General features: G+C 32.4%; 1 long non-coding RNA gene across 1 annotated transcript; it reads left to right on the forward strand.

The window, feature by feature from the left end:
- Positions 1 to 239: 239 nt before the first annotated feature.
- On the forward strand, positions 240 to 2,813 carry LOC145933962 (uncharacterized). Its single transcript, XR_014424957.1, has 3 exons — positions 240 to 846; positions 2,456 to 2,536; positions 2,732 to 2,813. It is a non-coding gene; the product is annotated as an uncharacterized LOC145933962 (long non-coding RNA).
- Positions 2,814 to 7,320: the final 4,507 nt, after the last annotated feature.

Genomic DNA, 7,320 nt, shown 5'->3' on the forward strand with positions numbered 1-7,320 from the left:
TTTCGTACGAAAAAATTAACTAACAGAAGCTAATCAAGAGACGCATGATTAAAATTAACGATTTTACCGGTATTATAGAACGAAATTCGTAGAAAAAGACGAAGAATAAAACTACTTCTATATACGGATTAGCGATTATTCTGACCGCCGCATTCCTTCTGATCACGCGCTCGCATCTTTTCTCTTATCATTTTTCTCAGTTTATGATAAGCGTCGCAGGTACCTGTCGCGTGTGACGAGCCGGAAGTGCCGAATCTAGCGACGAACGACCGTCTCGATCTACCCACTGGATTACGCGGTCGGGCATCCGCGATTATTTAAAATTCGTGTTTGTCGCTTCGCGAATTCGAGTGTTTGTCGCGAGACGTTTCTCCAAACACGTATTTCGCGTAATTTGTGATAAGTGTTGCAGGCACCTGCGGGTGTCACGAGCCGGAAGTGTCGAATCTAGCGACGAACGACCGTCTCGATCTACCCACTGGATTACGCGGTCGGGCATCCGCGATTATTTAAAATTCGTGTTTGTCGCTTCGCGAATTCGAGTGTTTGTCGCGAGACGTTTCTCCAAACACGTATTTCGCGTAATTTGTGATAAGTGTTGCAGGCACCTGCGGGTGTCACGAGCCGGAAGTGTCGAATCTAGCGACGAACGACCGTCTCGATCTACCCACTGGATTACGCGGTCGGGCATCCGCGATTATTTAAAATTCGTGTTTGTCGCTTCGCGAATTCGAGTGTTTGTCGTGAGACGTTTCTCCAAACACGTATTTCGCGTAATTTGTGACAAATGTTGCGGATATCTTCCAGGATCGCGGGATGGATGATGAAACGGCGATGCATCGACCGGTGAGTCTATTAATTATTTATTTTATTCATCAAGGACCACATATTCGTGATAATTTACGTATCAAAGTTACGCATCATTGCTCGCGATGCGGAGAAACAAATCCTCGACAATCTTATCAAAACCCTGTACATTTACTCATGCCATGATAAAAAAAATAGCCTCCATAACTCGAAGTTTCTTCCTTAGTAATGGCAATTCTAACAGTAATTATCTATAGATAATATAAAGTTTGTTTAAACTCGATTAATATTTTATCACAGAAATCAGCTGATTAAAGCGTTATTTTTCTAATTAAATTTTAAAATAATAACATGGTAAAAAATTAAAATAGTAATATGTTGTAAATAATATGTTATAATATCTTATTTTTGATTAATATTTTTTGACAGAAATCAGCTGATAACTGTCAAAAATATTTTATCTTTTTCACTAATCGATAAAAAATGATTATGACAATAACGTCATATTATGCTTTAAAAAAAAAAGTATTTTATAAATGTACATTTACATACGTTATGATTTGAAATTTCTATTTTATGAAATTATTTAAAACTCGTTAATTTATTACTGAAAAAAAAACATGGAAATAATTCTCTTCAATTTTAACAGGTTTTGGATACGTTAAATAGAATTCTTTTGAAATAAGAGACATGTATCATTTTAAAAATGTTTTCTCGTGTGTTTTTGGATTAAAAATGTATATTTTTGTCTTTGCAAAAATTTTAAAACTTACAGAAATAATAGAAAGCATCATCTTTAGATGAAATAATAATAGAATGATCTTTAGAAACAATAATAGAAAGTATCATCTTTATCTATTTCTATAAGTTTTATTATTATAAAAAATATATTTCCGAACAATCCAAATATACAATTATAAAGCGCATTAAATAGCACAAAAAATTGTTTGAAATTCTTTTCCTACTATATCTTAACAATATATTTAAATTATGTAAATATATTAAGTTTCAATTTTTTTATTTTCTAAAATATGAGGAAGCGCAATTATATAAAAAAATATGTTTCTCTTACTTACATCTATTATCTTACTTTTGCAAAATACTCAAAGTTTAAAGTCGGAGGAGAACATTTTTATATGTTTCCGTTTAGACTTTGAATATGGAAATCGAAGGAAATAGAAACACATAAAAAATAATAAATGCAATGATAACTTATTCAATCGTCTAATTAAATTATATCTTCGTCTACTGGTGATTTTAGCAAAGAATTTATTGTAATCCATAATGAGTTGTGTCACGCGGGGTAAATGTCACACAATTGCATTTACTTCCTCGCGCCGAGACCCGGATGCTATCACACTTGACTGACTTGACTGACAATATACATATTACTTAAGAAGAGTCTCTCATCAGTTTACGATAAGACCAGTTACAAATATTTGTTTGAGACCTCACGACTTTATCTTGAAAATTAATAATGTATGAGCTAAACGTTGCAAACTAAAATATTTAACGCTACATCGAATTGTAAAGTTGAGAATTGTGATAGTACGCGCGAATATAAAATTCAGTGCGTACAATAACAATTTTTTAAAATATTAAATTATTTGAGCATTGCTACAATTTAGGTTTAATTTGTATGTTACAGGTCAACGTATATATAGCTGATGACACTGACAAATTGAGAAGAAAGAAAGGAAAGGTATCGGACGTCGGCTAAGATCCTAGAGTGAATATTTTTCACTTATTATTAGTTAGTGCATTAAATCAAAATTCATTATAGTTGTATCAAAATTTATATAAAATTATTTATTTTCTTTTATTATTGTTGGCATGAAAAATAAAATTAAATACAATAATAATCGTTTAAAAAATTATATATCGTAGGCGCTACTATAATTTCTATTGTATTTATATGTTACAGATCAACGTAGCTGAAGACATCGTCAAATTGAAGGAAAAGGAGGTGGTGGTAAAGCCATAGGGCGCCGCAAGAGGAATCCTCTACAAGAGTGAGTACTATCTATTTAACGTATGAAAAGAATAAAATCTAAAAATGTAATTATTATTGTATTTTTAATCTTTATTTCACTTATATGTTACAGATCAACGTTGCTGACGACATCGTCAAATTGAAGGAAAAGGAGGTGGTGGTAAAGCCATAGGGCGTCGCAAGAGGAATCCTCTACAAGAGTGAGTATTATCTATTTAACGTATGAAAAGAATTATATCCAAAAATCTAATAATATAATCATTATTGTATTTTTAATCTTTATTTCACTTATATGTTACAGATCAACGTTGCTGACGACATCGTCAAATTGAAGGAAAAGGAGGTGGTGGTAAAGCCATAGGGCGCGCAAGAGGAATCCTCTACAAGAGTGAGTACTATCTATTTAACGTATGAAAAGAATAAAATCTAAAAATGTAATTATTATTGTATTTTTAATCTTTATTTCACTTATATGTTACAGATCAACGTTGCTGACGACATCGTCAAATTGAAGGAAAAGGAGGTGGTGGTAAAGCCATAGGGCGCCGCAAGAGGAATCCTCTACAAGAGTGAGTATTATTTATTTAACGTATGAAAAGAATTATATCGAAAAATCTAATAATATAATCATTATTGTATTTTTAATTTTTAATCCATTTATATGTTACAGATCAGCGTAGCTGAAGATATCGTCAAATTGAAGGAAAAGGAGGTGGTGGTAAAGCCATAGGGCGCCGCAAGAGGAATCCTCTACAAGAGTGAGTACTATCTATTTAACGTATGAAAAGAATAAAATCTAAAAATGTAATTATTATTGTATTTTTAATCTTTATTTCACTTATATGTTACAGATCAACATTGCTGACGACATCGTCAAATTGAAGGAAAAGGAGGTGGTGGTAAAGCCATAGGGCGTCGCCAGAGGAATCCTCTACAAGAGTGAGTATTATCTATTTAACGTATGAAAAGAATTATATCCAAAAATCTAATAATATATTCATTATTGTATTTCTAATTTTTATTTCATTTATATGTTACAGATCAGCGTAGCTGAAGATATCGTCAAATTGAAGGAAAAGGAGGTGGTGGTAAAGCCATAGGGCGCCGCAAGAGGAATCCTCTACAAGAGTGAGTACTATCTACTTAACGTATGAAAAGAATAAAATCTAAAAATGTAATTATTATTGTATTTTTAATCTTTATTTCACTTATATGTTACAGATCAACATTGCTGACGACATCGTCAAATTGAAGGAAAAGGAGGTGGTGGTAAAGCCATAGGGCGTCGCCAGAGGAATCCTCTACAAGAGTGAGTATTATCTATTTAACGTATGAAAAGAATTATATCCAAAAATCTAATAATATATTCATTATTGTATTTCTAATTTTTATTTCATTTATATGTTACAGATCAGCGTAGCTGAAGATATCGTCAAATTGAAGGAAAAGGAGGTGGTGGTAAAGCCATAGGGCGCCGCAAGAGGAATCCTCTACAAGAGTGAGTACTATCTACTTAACGTATGAAAAGAATAAAATCTAAAAATGTAATTATTATTGTATTTTTAATTTTTATTTCATTTATATGTTACAGATCAGCGTAGCTGAAGATATCGTCAAATTGAAGGAAAAGGAGGTGGTGGTAAAGCCATAGGGCGCCGCAAGAGGAATCCTCTACAAGAGTGAGTACTATCTACTTAACGTATGAAAAGAATAAAATCTAAAAATGTAATTATTATTGTATTTTTAATGTTTATTTCACTTATATGTTACAGATCAACGTTGCTGACGACATCGTCAAATTGAAGGAAAAGGAGGTGGTGGTAAAGCCATAGGGCGTCGCAAGAGGAATCCTCTACAAGAGTGAGTATTATCTATTTAACGTATGAAAAGAATTATATCCAAAAATCTAATAATATAATCATTATTGTATTTTTAATATTTAATCCATTTATATGTTACAGATCAGCGTAGCTGAAGATATCGTCAAATTGAAGGAAAAGGAGGTGGTGGTAAAGCCATAGGGCGCCGCAAGAGGAATCCTCTACAAGAGTGAGTACTATCTATTTAACGTATGAAAAGAATAAAATCTAAAAATGTAATTATTATTGTATTTTTAATCTTTATTTCACTTATATGTTACAGATCAACGTTGCTGACGACATCGTCAAATTGAAGGAAAAGGAGGTGGTGGTAGAGCCATAGGGCGTCGCCAGAGGAATCCTCTACAAGAGTGAGTATTATCTATTTAACGTATGAAAAGAATTATATGCAAAAATCTAATAATATAATCATTATTGTATTTTTAATCTTTATTTCACTTATATGTTACAGATCAACGTTGCTGACGACATCGTCAAATTGAAGGAAAAGGAGGTGGTGGTAAAGCCATAGGGCGTCGCAAGAGGAATCCTCTACAAGAGTGAGTATTATCTATTTAACGTATGAAAAGAATTATATCCAAAAATTTAATAATATAATCATTATTGTATTTTTAATATTTAATCCATTTATATGTTACAGATCAGCGTAGCTGAAGATATCGTCAAATTGAAGGAAAAGGAGGTGGTGGTAAAGCCATAGGGCGCCGCAAGAGGAATCTTCTACAAGAGTGAGTACTATCTATTTAACGTATGAAAAGAATAAAATCTAAAAATGTAATTATTATTGTATTTTTAATCTTTATTTCACTTATATGTTACAGATCAACGTTGCTGACGACATCGTCAAATTGAAGGAAAAGGAGGTGGTGGTAAAGCCATAGGGCGTCGCCAGAGGAATCCTCTACAAGAGTGAGTATTATCTATTTAACGTATGAAAAGAATTATATCCAAAAATCTAATAATATAATCATTATTGTATTTTTAATCTTTATTTCATTTATATGTTACAGATCAGCGTAGCTGAAGATTTCGTCAAATTGAAGGAAAAGGAGGTGGTGGTAAAGCCATAGGGCGTCGCCAGAGGAATCCTCTACAAGAGTGAGTATTATCTATTTAACGTATGAAAAGAATTATATCCAAAAATCTAATAATATAATCATTATTGTATTTTTAATTTTTATTTCATTTATATGTTACAGATCAGCGTAGCTGAAGATATCGTCAAATTGAAGGAAAAGGAGGTGGTGGTAAAGCCATAGGGCGCCGCAAGAGGAATCCTCTACAAGAGTGAGTACTATCTACTTAACGTATGAAAAGAATAAAATCTAAAAATGTAATTATTATTGTATTTTTAATCTTTATTTCACTTATATGTTACAGATCAACGTTGCTGACGACATCGTCAAATTGAAGGAAAAGGAGGTGGTGGTAAAGCCATAGGGCGTCGCCAGAGGAATCCTCTACAAGAGTGAGTACTATCTATTTAACGTATGAAAAGAATAAAATCTAAAAATCTAATAATATAATCTTTATTGTATTTTTAATTTTTATTTCATTTATATGTTACAGATCAGCGTAGCTGAAGATATCGTCAAATTGAAGGAAAAGGAGGTGGTGGTAAAGCCATAGGGCGCCGCAAGAGGAATCCTCTACAAGAGTGAGTACTATCTACTTAACGTATGAAAAGAATAAAATCTAAAAATGTAATTATTATTGTATTTTTAATCTTTATTTCACTTATATGTTACAGATCAACGTTGCTGACGACATCGTCAAATTGAAGGAAAAGGAGGTGGTGGTAAAGCCATAGGGCGTCGCCAGAGGAATCCTCTACAAGAGTGAGTATTATCTATTTAACGTATGAAAAGAATTATATCCAAAAATCTAATAATATAATCATTATTGTATTTTTAATTTTTATTTCATTTATGTGTTACAGATCAGCGTAGCTGAAGATTTCGTCAAATTGAAGGAAAAGGAGGTGGTGGTAGAGCCATAGGGCGTCGCAAGAGGAATCCTCTACAAGAGTGAGTATTATCTATTTAACGTATGAAAAGAATTATATCCAAAAATCTAATAATATAATCATTATTGTATTTTTAATTTTTATTTCATTTATGTGTTACAGATCAGCGTAGCTGAAGATTTCGTCAAATTGAAGGAAAAGGAGGTGGTGGTAGAGCCATAGGGCGTCGCAAGAGGAATCCTCTACAAGAGTGAGTATTATCTATTTAACGTATGAAAAGAATTATATCCAAAAATCTAATAATATAATCATTATTGTATTTTTAATTTTTATTTCATTTATATGTTACAGATCAGCGTAGCTGAAGATTTCGTCAAATTGAAGGAAAAGGAGGTGGTGGTAAAGCCATAGGGCGCCGCAAGAGGAATCCTCTACAAGAGTGAGTATTATCTATTTAACGTATGAAAAGAATTATATCCAAAAATCTAATAATATAATCATTATTGTATTTTTAATTTTTATTTCATTTATATGTTACAGATCAGCGTAGCTGAAGATATCGTCAAATTGAAGGAAAAGGAGGTGGTGGTAAAGCCATTGGGCACCGCAAGAGGAATCCTCTACAAGAGTGAGTACTATCTACTTAACGTATGAAAAGAATAAAATCTAAAAAT

The sequence above is a fragment of the Prenolepis imparis genome, unplaced genomic scaffold (genome assembly GCF_030444845.1).
Source record: "Prenolepis imparis isolate NDT839.2.m4 unplaced genomic scaffold, iyPreImpa1.0 SCAF_3, whole genome shotgun sequence".
Classification (NCBI taxonomy): domain Eukaryota; kingdom Metazoa; phylum Arthropoda; class Insecta; order Hymenoptera; family Formicidae; genus Prenolepis; species Prenolepis imparis.